Source organism: Argiope bruennichi, chromosome 7, assembly GCF_947563725.1.
Source record: "Argiope bruennichi chromosome 7, qqArgBrue1.1, whole genome shotgun sequence".
Taxonomy (NCBI): Eukaryota; Metazoa; Arthropoda; class Arachnida; order Araneae; family Araneidae; genus Argiope; species Argiope bruennichi.
In genome coordinates, this window is record NC_079157.1 from 109,414,146 (window position 1) to 109,435,831 (window position 21,686).

Genomic DNA, 21,686 nt, shown 5'->3' on the forward strand with positions numbered 1-21,686 from the left:
GAAAACGCAGAGATAAAATGTGCCAACTGTGGAGGACCACACACTGCAAACTATAGAGGTTGCCCCCGGTACCCCAAAACACAACAATTCAGAACGACCCAGACTGGGAAAAGCTTCGCAGAAGCAGTAAAAGAAAAAAACAACCCCCCGGCTAGTAACGGTAATGCGGTCAGGACGGGAGAAACGGAGATAAAAGAAGTAACTGTAAATCCCCCCCCTACCCCCCAAGCAGAGAGAGGGGAGAGATGATAAACAAGCACAGCCGCGAGGAATGCCAACCCCGCAAAGAGGGGAGCTGCAAGATGTACTGGAACTCGCGACTGAATTACGAAAAATATTCAGCGCCATAAATGACGTCTCGGGAACACTGAAAGCCATGAAGAGCAAGGAAAACGTATGGGAAAATTAATGATATTAGCCGAAGCACTCAGGTCTCCCTCTATCAATGATTAATGGGTTTACCGAACTCAGGGTTTTTTGCAATATCATGGAATGCAAATGGACTTTTAGGCAAGGTTAACGAATTGCGAGAGTTTATTAATAGGACCAGCCCAGATGTGGTATTACTGCAGGAAACGCACCTAACAGGATGTGATAAAATAGGATTTCCTAACTATCAATTTTACTCGACACCCAGCAGAACGCTCCACAAAAGAAGGGGCACGGGAATTATTATTAAAAATTCAATATCCCATACGCATCAACCAAACCCAATGTTACGGCACATAGAAGCAACCATGGTTATAGCACCGCTACCGAACCTACCACCCATAAACTTCGTATCAGTATACAACCCACCAAACTCAAATACTGCTTTCATACTTGACTTTGAATTAATATACGCCTACAATACTGCATTATTCATGGCAGGAGATTTCAACGCCAAAAATAAAAAATGGAACTGCGCAAGAACATGCAGATTAGGCACGCAGCTTGACAAATTCGCAGGAAAAACCAATGCAAGAATAATTGCCCCGGAAGAACCAACACACTACCAAAATAGAAGCGCCTACGTAATCGATATAGCAATAGCCAGAAACATATCACAAATCATTACAGCAGAAACGCTCAACGAACTATCCAGCGACCACATGCCAGTACGATTTCATATAGCCACGGAAACCCTCTGCGAAGAAAATAAAATATTCATACCCAACTGGGGAAAATACAAACTGCAGTTATTATTAAATTCTGATAAAAAATTCGTCCCTAAAGGGCCAGAAGAAATCGAAGAAGAAATTAATAGATTTACAAACGAAATATTAACGGCATATAAGGAAAGCGGGAGATACAAAGAGAAATACAAGCATGAAACAACGCAGATAATCAAAGAACAAATTAAAAATAGGAACAGACTCAGGAAAATATGGCAACGAACAAGACACCCGAATGACAAACGAAACTTAAATAGAGCGCAAAATTATTTGAATAAACTACAATATGACCAAGAGCAAAAACGATGGGAAAATTATATAGCCAACTTAGACCCTGTTGAAGGATCACTCTGGAAACTAGTGAAAAAAATTAAAAATAATAAATTCAGAATTCCCCCGTTAAAAACGGAACATACCATTGTTTACAGCAATAAAGAAAAGGCCGAAGCTATTGCTGACAGTCTGGCAAAACAGTTCAAAAATAACAACTTATCCCACCCCCCAACAGAATACCGTGTTAAACAAAAATTGGAAAAATTTGAAAAGACTAAGAAGTATAAAAAGAAAATCACTCCATGCTCCCCGGCGGAAATTGCACTTGCTATAGGAAAACTTAACAAAAGGAAAAGCCCAGGATTTGACGAAATTAACAACAATATGATTAAAAACCTACCTGTCAAAAGTATATTCAAATTAACAGAAATCATTAATGGAATGTTCAAAATTGGATACTTCCCAAAAATTTGGAAACAAGCCATCATCGTACCAATTCACAAGCCAGGAAAAGATCCCCAAATCCCAGTTAATTACAGACCCATTAGCCTACTATCCTCATTGAGTAAAGTAGCCGAAGGAATTATCTTAAACAGACTGGAAGAAGCAGCGGAGGATAAACTCATACCATACCAGTTCGGATTCAGAAAAGGGCTGTCAACAGTTCAACAACTAACAAGAGTCACAGAACTAATCAGAGAAGGGTTAAATAAATCAGAAGAAACAGCAGCGGTGTTCCTAGACATAGCAAAGGCATTTGACAGGGTGTGGATTGACGGACTCATCTACAAGCTACTAAAACTAAAAATACCAGACAAACTAGTCGCCCTAATATCATCATATCTCAGAGGAAGAAAATTCAAAGTTAGAGTTGGCCAAGAACTCTCAGACTATAGGACAACAGAAGCAGGGGTCGTCCAGGGATCCAAACTAGGACCATTATGCTTCAACTTATTTATTAATGACATCTGCCAATCGGACGACACACGCCTCTGCTTATTTGCAGATGATACTGCAATACTTAGTACAAACATCAATAGATCAGCAGTCATGGGGGCGCTTAATGACCACCTAGAACAAATTGGAAAATGGCTCATAAGATGGAAGATAAAAGTCAACTCAGACAAATGCCAAGCGATAATGTTCACCAAAAAAAGAAATCTCCCACCACCCCCAAAATTATTTAGACGCCCCATTGAATGGGAAAATCAAACAAAATACTTAGGAGTCTACTTAGACAAAACATTAACATTCAAACCACACGTTGACAAAATTAAAGAAAAATTTACTAAAGCCAAAGGAGCACTATACCCACTTCTGGGCAGGAAATCTAAACTCTCGCTGGGCAATAAGCTACTGCTTTATAAGTCTTTATTGCGACCCCTTATCAGCTACGCTTCCCCAGTTTGGGGAGCAGCTGCAAAAACCCACATTAACAAACTAGAGGTACTGCAAAATAGAACAGCCAGACAAATCGCAAATATGCCTTGGTTCATCAGAAATAAAAATATTTTAAAAGACCTTGAACTACCAACAATAGAAGAACATTTCAAAAAACTAAGTACAAAATACTACCAAAAACTAGATAACAGCAGCAATTCTGCAATAAAAGAAATCCCCGTTTACGACCCTAAAAGTAACAGGAATAGAAGAAGACCGAGGACGCTGCTCCACTAAATGACCCACCAACCCAACACCTCGTCAGCATGAATGTTCCCTGCCATTGTCCAATGCACATTCTCTTATTCAAAACTAGAAACGTTATGGAATATATAACATTGTAAAACTCATAAATCTGTTTTCATTTTAATATATTTTTTTTCTCTTCATATCTTATCAAGTATCTTTAAAAATAAAATTATTAAAACCCTCAACGTTACGCTCAATATATTTTGTTTGTTACTTAACTATCATTTCAGCCGAACAGAAGATAAAAGGCCATCGAGCCTAGGAGCTTCTAAAAATCCCCATATCATTGGCATTGGCATTGAGTTTTCTTTCCTCTTTGGAAGTAGTTCCCTTTAATTTAGCTGCAACTGAAAGTAATCCTGGAAATTCTTTCAGAAGATTTCTTATTTCTCTTAACGTTTCTATTAGTTCTTTCATTTCCAGGGTGTTGGTTTGTGGGCTGTGATCTGCTGAAGTTGGGGTAGGATCAGGTATCTGTTGTTGGGGCTGGGGTCTCTGTCTGGGTGCAGGAGGATTTTGAGCTGCTTCTACGATTTTTTCAGCATTACTATTCCTATTTTTGAGGATGTCAGCGTAGGATTTTCTATTACTTGTCGATGGGGCAGTTGTTGGGTAGGCAGGGCAACTTTTCCATGAGGCCAGATGTCCTGTATTATTACAATTGATGCATATGGGATCTTGTACTTTTTCCTTCTGAGAGCACTCATTTGTAGCATGATTACCATTACATTTTATACAGCGCAGATTGCATCTGCAATTCCGAGCGCTGTGATAAAATCCTGCACATCTAAAACACATCGTTGCTTTTGCAGGTCTTCTGTACGTTTCTATTTTAACTCTGATGTAGGACAGGATTCTGAGATTGTAGATGTTGTTAAAATTTCCAGTTTTCTTGACTTCCACCAGGAAAATAGGGTAGAGGGTCTTATTTCTAAAATTTTTGAGCTGTGAGATGCGCCCAATGTTGAAATTTTGTGCTTCTAGTTCTTGTTTCAGGTCATTTATATCTTGATTGAGAGGCAGTCCCTTAATGATGATTTTAATGGGTCTTTCGGAGGGGTCTTCGGAGATGATGTGTTCTAGATTCTTTTCAGTCAGGAATTCCAGGATTCCCTGTCTCTCTTCATCGCTGCCTGGGGTGATCTTAATAAATCCATTAGAATAGCTATTTTCAGATTTAGGGTATTTTCTGTTGAGCTGCTGCAGTACTAAGTTATATCCTTCTGTTAATTTCATCTGGATGGGGGGGATTTCTTTTCTTGGTTGCTGTGCTTCTTCTTCTAAAATCTGAAATTTGTTTCTGGTGGTGACTTCTGGGTTTTCAACGGAATTTTTTCTTTTTGAAGAATGTTTTCTGTCAACAGGTTGGAAGGGCAGTTCGGTTTCCATTTCTTCAGGATTATTGTTCTTGCTTTCTGTCGTTTCTATCATAGTTTCAGGAAGGGAGGGCTGATTTCCATTTTCTATACTATGTTTGTCGCAATTCATGATGGGGCAAGGGCTAACTTCCTCTAATTCTTCCTCAATCTTTTTGATATCATGTTGGATTCCTTGCAGTTTAAAATAATCTTCTTTATATTGGCTTGTATGTTCTAGGTTATCATCTTTCATTTGCTGTAAGGTGTCGATAAAAGAATTTGCTATTGAGTTTAATTGATGAGATCTAATTTGCTGGTAGTTGATGTGTGCACATAGATTTTTATTTCCATCATGTTTAGTGCAGTTTCTTTTTAAGCAGGGTTTTGCGCTTTTTAGTTTCTCCTCATTAGTTTGTATTTTTCTATTTTGTACTTCTAAGCGTTTTAGAAGGGAAGCTTTTTCCTCTGGATTGCAATCTCCTTTTAATTTATGATTAATTTGCCAAGATTTATTCCTAGCTGCAGTTAGTTCTCTATCCAGGTTACTAATCTCAATACAGTAATTATTGATTTCAAAGACACGTGCAAAATAGCAACATGGCTGAGAGCTAGTACTATGAACATTGTTGATACTACTAACACTACTGGAGTCATCCGAGCGTCCGTCTCCCTCCATGGCTGGAGACTGAATGAAATTCCACTATACTGAAATGAAACGATATATATAGTTTTAAATTTATAATTTCGACTGGTAGATAGCGACATCTCACATTAAATGCATTAAATATTTGATTATTTATATTATTTCGTTTATTAGTTTAAAAACAACTTGTGAAAAGTGCCCTCTGCTGAAATGAAATGAAATATTTAGTTTGAAAATTATAATTTTGTCCATTAGAGGGACACATAACCATAAATGCGTTATTGATTTCATTCTTTATGTTATATCATTTATTAGTTTAAAAACAGCTTGAGAAAATAGCCCTCTAAAAAATGAAATAATTTCATTAAATAATTTTTTAAGTAGATGCCGACACCTAATATTAAATATATTATATATTTCCTTCCTAATATTAATTCGCGTATTAGTTTAAAAAATAGCTTATGAAAGACGCCCTCTGTTGTTATAAAATAATATAATTGGTTTGAATTTAAATTTTTTTTTTCTTCAAATGTCAACATCTATCCATAAATGAGAAATCAATTTCATTGTTCATATTATTTTTTTATTACTTTAAAAACAGTTTATGGAAAGTGCAGTCTACTGGAATGAAATGAATTACTTTGTTTTAAATTTATTATTTAGTCCATTAGATAGCCACACCCAACCGTAAATGCGTTATTGGTCTCATTCTTTCTGGTATTTCGTTTATTAGTTTAAAAACAACCTATGATAAATGATAAGCCCCCTTTACCGAAATGAAATAAAATAAATTTTTTTAAATTTACAAATATTTAACATAATAATCGTAAATGCGGTTTTGATTTCATTTAATATGTTATTTAATTTATTAGTTGAATTATATAGCTTGTGAAATGAGCCCTCTACTGAAATAAAATAAATTCATTTCTTTGAAATTTATAATTTTATAATGTATATGCAATACCTAACAATAAATGCTTTGCCGTCTCTGATTTTGCTATATATGTTATTTCGTTTATTATTTTAAGAAAAGCTAGTGAAAAGCAATGTCTACTGAAATGAAATGAATTAATTAGATTTGAATGCATAATTTTGTTCTGTAGATGGCGATACCTCGTCATAAATGCGTTATTGATTTCATTCTTTATTTTGATTTATTTATTCTTTATTTTAATTTATTTTAAAAACAGGTTAAAAAAGAGTGCTCTACTAAAATGGAATGAAATAATTAGTTTTGAATTTATAACTTTGTAATTTCGGTAGATGTCAATACTTTACGATAAATATGTTTCTGATTTCATTCTTTATTTCGTTTTTAATTTAAAAACAGCATGTGAAACTCGCCCTCTAAAGAAATAAAATGATATAATTAGTTTTAAATATTATTTTACACATGTAGATTGCACATCTAACCAGAAATGCGTTATTGACATCATTCTTAATGTTATTTCTTTTCTTAGTTTAAAAACAACTTGTGAGAAGTGCCCTCTACTGAAATGAAATGAAACGTTCTGCTTAAATTTTTAATTTTTTGCTACAGATGGCGACACGCAAACATAACAGTGTTTTTGATTTCATTCTTTATGTAAAATCGTTAATTAGTTTTAAAGACACTTGCGAAAAGCGCTCTCGACAGAAGTGAAATGAAATTATAAGTTTTGAATTGATAATTTTGTAAATGGCGACACCTATCTATAAATGCGTTATTGATTTCATTCTTTATGTTATTTCGATTAAAAGTTTAAACTCAGCTTGTGAAAAGCTCCCTGTATTGAAATGAAATCAAATAATTGTTTTGAATAATTTTATCCTGGAGAAAACGACACCTAACAATAAATGCTTATCTGATTTCATTCTTTAATTTTTTTGTTTTTTGTTTATTAGTTTAAAAACAGCCTGTGAAAAACACGCTTAACTGAAATGAAATGAAATAATTAATTTTAAATTGATAATTTTGTCGTGTAGATGGCGGCACAAAATCATAAAACAGTTATTGATTTAATTCTTTATGTTATTTCATTTTTATTTCAAAAACAGCTTGTGAAAAGCGCCCTCTACAGAAATGAAGTAATTTCTTTGAATAATTTTTTTAGATGGCAACACCTAAAATTAAAAGCGTTATATATTTCATTCCTTATATTATTTCGAGTATTAGTTTAAAAATAGCTTGTGAAGAGCGCATCTATTCAAATGAAATGAATAAATTTGTTTCAAATTAAAAAATTTTTCATTTGGATGGCGACACCCAAGCGTAAATATTTTATATGTCATTCTTTAATTTATTTTGTTTATTACTTTAAAAACCGCTTTCAAAAAGGGCCCTCTACTGATATTGAATGAAGTAATTGGGTTTTAATTTAACTTTTTATTCCGCAGATGGCAACATCTATCCATAAACGTGTTATCGATGTCATTGTTTATATTATTTCGTTTATTAGATTAAAAACAGTTTATGAAACGAGCAGTCTACTGAAATGAAATGAATTAATTTGTTTTAAATTTATAATTTTGTCCTGTAGTTGGCAATACCTAATCATAAATGCGTTGCCGATGTAATTATTTATATCAATTCGTTCATTAGTTTAAGAACAGCCTGTAAAAAGGGCACTCTACTAAAATAAATGTATTAAATAGTTTTGAACTTATAATTTTCTACTGAGATGGCGAAACCTAACCTTAAATGCATTATTGATTTCATTCTTTATAATAATTCGTTTGTTAGTTTAATAACAGCTTACAAAACAGCCCTCTCCTGAAATTAAATGAAACAATTAGTTTTCAATTCATAAATTTGTCCTGTAGATGGCAAGACCCAAGAATAAATGCATTATGAGTTTCATTCTTTGTGGTTTTTCGTTTATTGGTTTAATAAAACCTATGAAAAGCACACTTTACCGAAATTAAATGAAGTAATTTGTTTTAAATTTATAATTTCTAATGTAGTTCGCGGCAATTAACCGTAAAAACGTTTTTGATTTCATTCTTTATGTCATTTCCTTTATTACTTTAAAAAAAGCTTTTTAAAATCGCCGTCTACTGAGGTTAAATGATATAATTAGTTACAAATTATAATTTAGACATGCAGACGGCGGCAACTAACCATAAATGGGTTATTGATTTCATTCTTTGTGTTATTTTGTTTATTAGTTTAAAAACAGCCTGTGAAAAGCGACCTCTACTGAAATGAAATATATTAATTTGTTTTAAATTCATTATTTTTTCTTGTAATTGGTGACTCGCAACCATGAATGGGTTATTGGATTCATTCTTTATGTTTTTTCTTTTATAAGTTTAAAAAAACTTGCGAAAAGCGCCCTCTACTAAAATGAAAAGTGATAATTAGTTTTCAGTTTGTTCTGTAGATGTCGACACTTAACCATAAGTGCGACTTCTTCATGTTAATTTGTTTATTAGTTAAAAAACAGCCTGCTTAAAGCTTTTTCTACAGAAATGATATGAAATAATTAGTTTTCAATTTATAATTTTCTCCTGTAGATGGCAACATCTAACCATAAATGAGTTATTGATTCCATTCTTTATGTTATTTCGTTCATGTGTTTAAAAACAATTTGCGATAAGTGTCCTCCAGTGCAGAGAAATGAAATTAATGGTTTTAAATTTATAATTTTGTCCGGTAGATGGCCACACCGAACCATAAATGCGTTATTGGTGTCATTCTTAGTGGTATTTCGTTTATTAGTTAAAAATTGCTTGTGGAAAGCACCCTCTACCGGAATGAAATGAAATAAATAGTTTTTAATTTAAAATTTTGTTCTATAGATGGCAACTCTTATCCATAAATGCGTTGGTTTCACGCTTAATGTCATTTCGTTTAATAGTTTAAAAACAGCTAGAGAAATGCATCCTTTATTGATATGAAATGAAACAATTTTTTTTTTTATGATTGTTTCCTGTAAATGACGACACCTAACCATAATTGTGTTCTTGAATTCATTTTTTTCGGAACGTGGCACCCAGCCATAAATGCGTTATTTGTTTAAATATCTGTGATATTTCATTTTTTAGTTTAAAAACATCTTGCGAAAAGCGCCTTCTAAGGAAAAGATATGAAATAATTAGTTTTAAATTTATAATTTAGTCCTATAGATGACGATAGCCCACCATAAATAAGATATTTTATTTATCTTTTTTCCAATTTGTAGCTCAAAAACTGTAATGCCTCGCCGGAAGGGGTGACAGATCTCTGCCTTAAGCGAACATTCTGGCAACCCCTGGCACCGGAAACAGAGTATTTCCGGAGTCAGTCTGTGTGCGGTTTTCTTGATGCATGTGACAAACCCATGTTTACTTAAAGAATGTAATTTTTATAGAATAAATAAATTAATTTTTTAAAAATTTATTACTTGACTAATACCTATAAATTAGCGTCCTGTACGCGGGACTATGCAGCTTGTGAATTACACGCATTTCTGAGCTTAGTTTTAGGTAAAATGACGGTCTTCTGTACCCTTACGGAAAGGATTCAACCTGAATCTTGAAATCTTGATCAATCTGATCAATTTGAAAATGTACTGCCTCGCAAGGAATGTACAATACCAGATACATTCCGTATCTCTCAGATAAGTTTATTAGTATTTTCAATAAGTTTATTAGTTTGTTTTTTCTATGATCGTGTATTCTCTTAATAGGAAATGAATTGCTAGAATTGTGAATTTATGCTTTGATTATTTTATGAGTTCGTAAATTGTTATTTTAAGGAAAAATCTAATTTTGAATGAATCAAGTGTTTTAAAATTTTGTACTTCCTATGCAATGCAATTACTTTCGTTTCTGACATTGATATGTTCATGTGTTCTCTTAACAGGAAATAAATTAGTAGTACTGTGAATTTATGCTATGATCATATTGTAAGTTCATATATTGTTATTTTAAGAAAAAAAAAACTAATTTTGAATAAAGCAAGTATTTCCAAAAAAAAAAAAAAATTGTATTTCATATGCGATGCAATTGCTTTCGTTTATAACATTCCAAGATGATGGATGTTCCGATGTTGCCACAAGAAATTTTGTAACTTTCTGTTTAATTTCAGGATTAAACTTCTGCAACTATAAATGTTGTAACTTTTCTGTTTACAAACATTGGGATTTTGAGATTCGGCTACACTTCAATGTGGTTTATGTTCATGAAACTCTGCAACTGTAATTAAATTGTTGATATTAAGTTTAAATTAGTAAGGTGTCGCTATCTAAAGGACACAATTATAAATTTAAAACAAATTTATTCATTTCATTTCAATACACTGCGCTTTTCATAAAATGTTTTTAACTGAAAAACGAAATAATAAAAACAATGAAATCGATGGCGCATTTATGGATAGATGGTGACATCTGCAGAACAAAAATTTAGCATCAAAACTAATTATTTCATTCAATATCAGAGAGGGCGCTTTTACACTAATAAACGAAACAAAATAAAGAATGAAACAAATAAAGTATTTATTGTTGGGTGCGCCATCTACAGGAAGAAATTATAAATTTCAAACAAATAAATTCATTACTTTTCAGAAGAGGGCGCTTTTCACAAGCTATTTTTAAACTAATACACGAAATAATATAAGGAATGATATATATATATAACGCATTTAATGTAACGTCTCGCCATCTACAGAAAAATATTCAATTTAATTTCTATCGTTGCTCTTTTCACAAGCTGTTTTTAAACTAATAAATTATATAACATACCAAATGATACGAAAAACGCATATATGGTTAGGTGTGGCCATATACAGTACAAAATTATAAATTTAAAACTAATCATTTTATTTCATTTAAGTATACGGCGCGTTTCGCAAGTTATTTTTGAAATAAATGGGACATAACTTAATGATTAAAATCAATAACTCATATTTAATTGTATGCCTTATCTTCAGGACAAAATTATCAATTCAAAACTAAATATTTCATTTAATTTCAGTTAAGGGTGCTTTTCGCAGGCTGCTTTTTAAAAAGATAAACGAAAAAACATAAAGAATGATATTAGATACGCATTTACGGTTAGGAGTGGCCTTCTACAGAACAAAATTAACCAAAAAAAATATTTCATAGAGGGCTCTTTTCACAAGAGCTTTATAAAAGTTTTATCGAAATAACATAAAGAAGAATATCAATAACGCTTTTATTGTTACGTGTTGGCTCTACAGGACAAAATTACAAATTCAAAAAATTTATTTGAATTCATTTCATTAGAGGGCGATTTTCGGAAAATTATTTTAAACTAATAAACGAAAAACTTCAAAAATTATATATATATATATATATATATATATATATATATATATCAGGCCGGATTCTTTTTTAATATTTTTTAATAATTTTTTTGGTTTCATTTTTCTTTGATTTTTGTTTTTCCTATTAACTTGATTCTAATACTTTTGTAACAATTCATCTGTGTTTTAGAAGTAGCTGCAATTGCGCTCTCTAAATACTATGAAGTTCCTTTTTGGTTTTAGTTTAAATAGGTAATAAATTTTAGTTGCGATTTCGAAACTGTTTTGTTTCGTTTTCATTTTAGTTTCGTTTTCAAACTTTTTCTTACTTTAGATTGGTTATATATATATATATATATATATATAAAAGTATTAGAATCAAGTTAATAGGAAAAACAAAAATCAAATAAAAATTAAACCAAAAAAATTATTAAAAAAATATAAAAAAAGAATGAGGCCTGAAGACTTTTTCAAGGGTCACCCTCAGGCAGGGATTCAAAGAAAGGGATTTTTTCTGTGAGGATATACAGACATTGTCTAATAATGATTCCTCATGACTCGAAAATCCCATGAAATTATGCTCAAGAGATATACCATTTTAACAGAAAGGAAATACAAAACAACAAATTAGAAGAAATTAACCACAACAAAGTAAAAATACAATAACAAAAATAACAATAAAAACCAAAAATAGCACTAAAATTAAAAATTAAAAACGAAAAGGCCAGTATATACCATCAACAGTCAAGGAAACTTTAAACTATCGATTATGATTCCCTGTTTTTAAAAAAACTAACGGTAAATTATGTAAACAGATGCACGCTCCCAGCGCCATCTATTGAGTGATCCAATATGCAAGGAAAGTTCTATTTTTATTTAAGCCAAAGGATTAATCCCAAACCATACCTTGTTTAATCAAAAAATTGACATTACAGTAATTTCTAGGAAATTTATTTTTAATTAAATTTTTAAGGAGGTTGTTTGATACTTCAATATAAGAATTTTTATGATTGCAAACACTTTTGATCCTGTTAACTTGTGAGAAAATTAGATTTTTGAAAATTTTAGAGTTTAGATTGGAATGGTAGTTACATAGTTTTGTTATTTTTAAGTTGAAATCATCCCTTTTATCGTATATACCAACTATTGTTTTATCCTTAGCAATTTCGATTTTAAAATCCAGAAAGGTAGCCTCAAGTTCATTTTTATTTGTATCTTTTAGAATTAAATCTTTTGGATAGCAATTAGTAATAATATTAGTATTGTCGAAGTTAATCAAAAGTAGGTCATCAATATATCTCCACCCGTTTATTAAATTATATTTAATTATTTTTTCTCATAGTAATGCAGGAAAATATTAGCTAAAGCACTTGAGAAAGCTGTCCCCATTGGAATGCCCTTGACTTGTTTATAAAAATTAATACCATTAAACACGTAATTTTCAGTAATATTAAAATTACATAACTGAAGCCAGTTATTTTTAGGAATGATATTTTCATTTAAATATTCGTCATATATAAAAGTGCAGACCTTTATTAATTTTTCATGAGGTAGATTAGTGTATAAATTTTCGAAATCAAAAGTATTAAGTTTATTAATGTTGTTATCTTTAAGAAAATCCAATACTTCTTTGTTACTAGAAATAATAAAGTTGTCTTCATTTTTTATTTTGTCCAGGATAATTTTTAAGTATTTAAAGAAATGTTTACCCGTATAGTAATTATAACTGCCAGTGCTACAGGTTACGAATCTGAATTTTAATGGATAATACATTTAGTGTACGAATTTTTAAACTCTAATTCCCCGAATTTATTATTTAAAAACCATTTCATTGTATTATTCTAGATCTTATTAAATGTAAACTTAACATTGAAAAAACGATTTACTTTTTAATAATAAAAGTAATGTTTACAAAGAATACTGTGTGATTAAATTCTTGGATATTTACTTCGAATATCTAAAATTACCCAAAATTATACATAAAAATAATATATTTTTTCCTCTTGCAGATAAAACTACTGTATCAATGGCGTTTAGTTACACTTCAACTTTAAAGAAAAAAATTTGTAATTATAATTACTATAGCAAAAATTTAGATAAAATAAATAAAACAGATTGTTACTGTAACAAAGAAAAATATAAAGATTTTATAGATATTGATAAAGGTCATATTATTACAGGTAATTTAAAAATTATTGAATCCAAATCTTTAAGAGATTTGATGGGAAGAGGAACAAAATTTAGATTAAGAGAAAAAATAAACTATAACAAAATTTTGATTTCTATTGGTAATGATTTGGATGTTTTTATTGCCAAATTATCTAGAAAATACCATTGGCCTGCGGAAGGTTTCGGGGAATGGAAAGTGAGAATTTTAAAGGAAATTAAAATAAAAATAAATACTGATTTTGACAGATCTAAAGAAAGAAAAGTTATTTTAGTAAAACATTAAAAAACGAAATAAAAAATTTAAAAGAAAAATTTGTTATTACAGTAATAGATAAATCAGCAAATAATTTCTGTTTAATTTGTAAATATTATTATAAAGAACTTTTAATTAATGAATATAACTCTAATGCAACTTATATGTTAAAGAACACCGGGAAAAAGGAATTAGATAAAAGAATGCTAGCTTTCGCAAAAAAAACCAAAACTAAGACTTACTCTCTTAACTATCCTTATTTATTCCCAACAGTTAAATTTCATAAAAATCCATTAAAATTCAGATTCGTAACCTGTAGCACTGGCAGTTATAATTACTATACGGGTAAACATTTCTTTAAATACTTAAAAATTATCCTGGACAAAATAAAAAATGAAGACAACTTTATTATTTCTAGTAACAAAGAAGTATTGGATTTTCTTAAAGATAACAACATTAATAAACTTAATACTTTTGATTTCGAAAATTTATACACTAATCTACCTCATGAAAAATTAATAAAGGTCTGCACTTTTATATATGACGAATATTTAAATGAAAATATCATTCCTAAAAATAACTGGCTTCAGTTATGTAATTTTAATATTACTGATAATTACGTGTTTAATGGTATTAATTTTTATAAACAAGTCAAGGGCATTCCAATGAGAACAGCTTTCTCAAGTGCTTTAGCTAATATTTTCCTGCATTACTATGAGAAAAAAATAATTAAATATAATTTAATAAACGGGTGGAGATATATTGATGACCTACTTTTGATTAACTTCGACAATACTAATATTATTACTAATTGCTATCCAAAAGATTTAATTCTAAAAGATACAAATAAAAATGAACTTGAGGCTACCTTTCTGGATTTAAAAATCGAAATTGCTAATGATAAAAAAATAGTTGGTATATACGATTAAAGGGATGATTTCAACTTTAAAATAACGAAACTATGTAACTACCATTCCAATCTAAACTCTAAAATTTTCAAAAATCTAATTTTTTCAGAAGTTAACAGGATCAAAAGGGTTTGCAATAATAAAAATTTTTGTATTGAAGAATCAAACATCCTCCTTAAAAATTTAATTAAAAATGAATTTCCTAGAAATTACTGTAATGTCAATTTTTTAATTAAACAAGGTATGGTTTGGAATTAATCCTTTGGCTTAAATAAAAATAGAACTTTCCTTGCATATTGGATCACTCAATAGATGGCGCTGGGAGCCTACCTATCAGCTATCAGCTAAAAAAAATTATATATTCAAAGCAATTTATTTCATTTCAACTCCGTAGAGGCCGCTTTTCACAAGCTGTTTTTATAAAAATAAGTGAAAAAAAGAATGAAAAAAAAAATAACGCATTTCACACGATGTTTTTAACAAAAAATCGAAATACCAAAGAAGAATGAAACCAATATCACATTTATGGTTGCGTGTCGCCATCTACAGGATAAAATGATAAGGTTGAAACAAAATAATTTATTTCATTTTCGTAGAAGTCGATTTCCACAAGCTGTTTTTAAACTATTAAACGAAATAATATAAAGAATGAAATCAATACCGGATTTATGGTTATGTATTGGCATCTACAGTACAAAATAAAAAATTGCAACAAATTATTTCATTTCATTTCATTATAGGGCACTTTACGGAAGCTGTTTTCAATGTAATAAACGAAATATCACAAAGAATCATATCAAAAAGGCATTTCCAGTTATGTGTTCCCATCTATAGGACAAAATTATTCAAAGAAATTATTTCATTTCAGTAGAGTGCGCTGTTTACAAGCTATTTTGAAACTAATAAATGAAATAACACAAGGAAGGAATTATATAACACATTTGTATATGGCGATACTGAACCATAAATGCGTTATTGATATCCTTCTTAATGTTATTTCGTTTGTGAAAAGTGCCTTTTACTGAAAATAAATGATTTTTTTTTCTGAATTTATAATTTTGTTCTCTAGCCGACGTCAACTAACTTTAAATTCGTTATTGATTTAATTATTCATGTTATTTCGTTTCTTAATTTAAAAACTGCTTGCGAAAAGCGCCCTCTACTGAAATGAAATGAAATAATTAGATTTTAATTTATACTTTTCTCCAGTAGATGGCGAAAAGAGACTATAAATGTGTTATTTATTTCATACTTTATGTTATTTCGTTTATTAGTTTTAAAAAGTTGGAGAAAAGTGGAAGGGAATGGTCTACGGAAAAGAAATGAAATCTTTTGTTTTAAATTTATAATTTTGTCAGGTAGATAGCGACACATAAAAGTAAATGCGCTATTGATTTCATTCCTTATTTTATTTAGTTAATTACTTTAATACAACTTTCGAAAAATGACCTCTCATGAAATGAAATGAATTATTTTTTTTTTAAATTTAAAGTTTTGCTCTGTAAATGGCCAAACCTGACGATTAATACGTTATTTATTTTATTGTTTATGTAATTTCGTTTATAACTATTAAAACTGCTTACGAAAAGGGCCCTCTACTGAAATGAAATGAAGTAATAAAATTTGAATTTATAATTTTGTCCTGTAGATAACCACAAAAAATAATTAATGTGTAATGATTTCATTCTTTATGTTATTTCGTTTATTACTTTAAAGAAATTGGAGAAAAGCGCCCTGTACTTAAATGAAACAATATCATTAATTTTAAATATTTAATTTAGATCTGTAGATGGCGACACCTATCATTAAATGCGTATATATTTCATTCTTTATTATATTTCGTTTATTAGTTTAAAAACAGTTTGAGAAAAACGCCATTTGCTGAAATCAATTGAAATAATTTTTTCTCAATTTATAATTTTGTTCTTTAGATGGCGACTCCTAACCTTAAATGCGTTATTGATTTCATTCTTTATGTTACTCGTTTATTAGTTTAAAGACGGCTTGCTAAAAGCGCCAGTATTGCGTTGTAGCAAATAGTAAATTTGGTTTTAATAGAGATGTAAGAAATAATGCAAATGATAATAAATGTCCAACGTCAGTGAAAGAAATTGAGTACTTAGTTAAACTAATCCATTATGTGTAATTCACTTTTTTTCTGAACTTAAAATTGTGCAACTGAACTTACATCATGCAATCGCTGCCACTGAAATCCTTAATAAAAGTTCAGAAGATCTAAAAATTAGTATTACATGCATTCAAGATATTTATCAAAAGAATAATAGACCGATTGGTTTTCCCTCCAATGTTAAAACTTTTTCTCTGACCGAGACAATCTGAAATCAGGTATCATAGTCTGCAATAAATATCTTCAAGAAATAAAGATTTTCTCTTCCAATAATATCATTGCTATAACCATTGCTTTTCGCAAATGTACCTTAATGATTACACTCAGTTTACTTCGCTCCTTCAGAAGATATTAAAACTATTTTAATGGGGTCAATTCATGATCAAGTGATAGGTACCAAACAAACCGCTTCAGTTCAATTTTCAACTGGTCTGCGCATGTCGGGATGTGTTCCGCTAACGTTGAAGAAAGCATTGATGTTGAACTTTACGCTAACCGTATAATTATTAAAAACGTTTTATTAAAAAAAAATTAATATTTTGAATTATTTTCTCCAAATTTTCGTAATAATGTAATTTTACTTCTGATATTAAAATTTTAATTATTATTTTCAATGCAATTATTGTTTTTGTATAATTAATTCATATTGCTTTTTCATTTATTTGGTGCTGTTTTATTCTTTACTTTACCAAATCCTTTTTTTTTGTCCAAAAGATACATTTTGACAAATGGCTATGGCAGTGTTTTTGAAAAATTACATTTTTACATATTATTTTTATGTTATTTAATGTTGAATTTTATGAATATATTTTTAAAAGTAATTATTACTCTTAGATAAGTTAAGATTTTGAAGCTTACTAATAAAATTATTCCTTTTTTTTTCTTATCCAATGATTGTTTTTAATTAAAATTGAGATTTTGATGTTCTTAGTTTGCTCAGAGAAAAGAACATGAAACTCAAATTTGTATATATTGAATAAATTATGTCTAAAATTTCAAATTATGAATTATAAAACGTATAGATACCATCTTTTAATCTATTCAACTTGTGAATCAGTTATTTCATTTTAATTTGTAGAAATCGTTAAGGAACAAACAAACAAAATGACACCTTCATAATTTTTATTTACACATTACAAAAAAATATAGAAAAAATGCATATGAAAATTATTTGAAAAAATATGATAAAATGGATATTTCAATGTATTCACCTATTAAGAAAATCTAAAAAACTTTTTATCAACATTTGTTCTTCTAGACACTATGAATATAAACATAGCATGACAAGAATGTCAAAGTAAATGATAAAATCAGTTTTATTCAACAGAAACATCCTAGATACTAAAAAACAGTTTTTTTTTTAATTCACCAATAAACACTGAATGTTGAGCAATGTACTTTTAAAGCAGAACATTTCTGAAATGTATTTTAAAATTCTAAAATTACATTGATTAAAATTACATTGAATGAATATCGTAAAATAAAACAAAAATATACAATAGAGTAAATATAATAAACAAGAATTAGGTCATGTTATACAAGTTAAATAGTATATAAAGAGGAGTTGGAAAAAATACTTTTATTCGTTTACAGAATTTTATGATTTAAAATCGATATTTTAAAGAAATGGAGAGAAAAAAAAAAGAGTAAAACATTCATATAGCAATGAAGTTGAAAATACAAAATATATAATAAATGCTGATATGGAAATAGATTTTCAATGAAAAGACCTGTATTTTATAAAACAAAAATTACTGTAGTGCACAATGGTATAGCATAATATTATTGATAACAATTAATTTCATTTTAAATACAAGAAACTAATGATATTTCCTTTTTAACAATAGAAACAGTTGCTTGACATAAATTCACCTTGAATGCATCGCAAATCAGCAAATATATTTTGAAAACTAGTAATAATGTTTTCTGGAGTAATCCATGTTGCTCTTTTGTTATTCGACATGATTACCTAGCAATAACTAAATAATATGAATTACTAAAAGATAAAGAAAAGTTTAAGATTCATAATAAAAAATTAAAACCTAATAATGCATTTTATTATAATACCAAAAAAAATCAAATACAAAAATTATTTGATGTTAATTATTGGTATTTGAAAGTTACACAACATGCAATAAAAATACTGAATTGATATTATATAAACGTTTATAAGGGAGAGCCCCTGCAAAATATCTGTACATTTTAATTCTTGTATTGCTCTTTCTAATGTAACTCTTACACTGGATACCTTGGAATTATCAATTATTTCAGTAATATTAAACAGAATAGTCCTTTAAAAATTTAGGATATTTCAATTTATATCCTATTATTTGTAGTTCTTGTTCAATTTGGAAACCTTTATTTGTCATCACAATATTATTCGGTTCTTATACATCCATCAGATGGCTTTTAATAAGAAGTTCCTTGTCAGATATACTACCACAGTATAATGGCTGATGACTCCTGAAGGCATCATATCTTTTAAATTATACGACAATCATATCTTTTAAAATATTTGTGTTGTTATAAAAACTAAAAGTTATTTGCTGTTCAACTCGATTGCTTAAGTTTCTATATAGGAAATTCAGTGCAGTTAATAATGATTCTGGTGTCTTTATTTTCAGAACCAAAATGTTTATCATGGTTTCAATAACTAATGATTTTAGAGGAAATATAGGTAACAATTTCAACTTTTCATAAAAACGGTTGTTACAAAATTCAAATTCCTTGAAACAGCAGAATATGAAATTTCAAACAAAATAGATAAAAATTCATTTGAAATTCCAGTCATTAATTTAACAAGGAACAGGACATATAAATCAATTGGATACTTCAACAAATTTAACTTTTGAAGATCTGCTTCAAAATTCAGAAAAGAACATATATAGAGAAAAACCATTCTTTAGTGAAACCTGCCAATGCACTCATTTTAATGTCATCAACAATATTCTCGGGAATGGATCTCTTTCATTCTCACAGAATCCTGAAGATCTTGTAGCTCATTTTACAAATTGCTGATCCTGTCGATTATTTCAGAAAAAGAAATATTCTTCGAAGAAGCAGAGTACATTCCGCTGAAATAAGAATTCAAATAATTTTGCTTATTAATCAATTCTATTGCATTTATATACTTAACTAAATGATATGTATCTTCAAAACTTATATATAGAGATAGATAGATAAATATATTTCTTATATGTAGTATTCAATGTATCAAATTCAGAGCGCTTTTAATAAAATGCATCAATTATAAATGCTGATAAGAGTCAATAAGAAAATTGAATTGTCAGTAGTTAGTAAAGACCTCACTTATTAAATAAACGTTTAAAAAATTTATTCACTTCCACCCAAGTTCAGTATTATAGCAGTTGTTAGGAGTGATATTTTTTTTGCAACAGGAGTTTGTTTACTTACATCATTTAAATTTAGATAAGATTTTGCAGGTAAAATGTAATACAATATTCGTGTAAACATTTAAAAACCTTTGAAGCATATTCAAAATTATCAGAAATTTCATCAAATGTCAATAAAGTAAATTAGATATGCACTCACGGTTTCGTTTCATTGTCCCCATTTGCTTTAGTTGGCAAATCTCTTTCCGATGACTTTTTCTTCGAATGGTTTTTGTAAAATATTACTAGAACAGCTTTGAGTTTCAATTTTATATATTTAGTAAATGGACAAACGCTGGATGAATTCTTTAAAATGATCGGAACATATCACCGACTTTCAAGAAGGCGTAAAACCTTCTAATCCAAAGCTAATAACCCAATTAAGATTGTCGAAAGAAAAAAAAACATTTTTTCAAGACAATTACTTTTGTGTTTCGCATTAGTGCATCCAACAGCCCACCAGTATTTCATCTTTTAACATATAATAAGAAGAGAGAAAATGACTAAAAATTATAACCTCAAATGTAAACAAAAAATCCGATTCATACTTGGCGGAGAACGTTAATGGCAGACTCATCGACGAAGCGTTGCGGATGAAAACTTAAGTGCCATTCAGAGAAGTCCATGACATGTGACTTTTACGTCACATCAATTGACCTCATTGAATTGGAAAATAATTTACAGCACTCTCATGGTAGAGTATTAATTGCAAGAGATTTTAATGCAAAAAGTACAGTATGTGGCGGTGATTTTGAAGATTTTAGGGGTTATATATAGGGATTGCAATACCGGATCAAAATTTCAATACCGGTATTCGGTATTTTTTAGATCTTAATACCGGGATACCGGTTTTAATACCGGTATTAGAAATTTTAGAAAAAGAAAGAAAACACAGGTGTTTCTTTGTTTTATTTGCCAGTTTTGTTAGAGAGTGTAAATATCACAAAAAATAATTTGTAACTTATAAATTATAACAGTGTATAATCACAAAAAAGTAAAGGAACATCTTATTTATTTAAATCACAAAAAAAGTGTAAATATCACTATTCATTCTGTGGTACTATTACAAATTTTTTAAATGTGATGTTAAAAAAACATAATGAATCAATTGTAATGTCATTAAGCCTGAAAAGTAATTTTGTGTAAAAATTACAAGCTTCGAAAAAGCTCTTTCGGCATCTACGCTAGCTGGCGGTACTGTTAGCAATGTGCGATATATTTTTTTCAATTATTTACCTCCCTCATCTTCAAATGAATCGATTTCTCTTCGGAGGGTTTTGGATATAGCTGATTTCTGTATTGTATTTTAATTCGTTGAAATTTTTTTATTTGTCGCTAATTCTAATTTTTGTTCAAGAGACGATTCCTTTTCACTATCGACAGTAGTGACACCATAATCTTCGATAATTGAACCAAATTCTGAATGTGAATAGGTTTGTGGGAAAAAAATTTTAAGAAACTTTACTCTAACTTAATCAGATTTGAAATGGTTA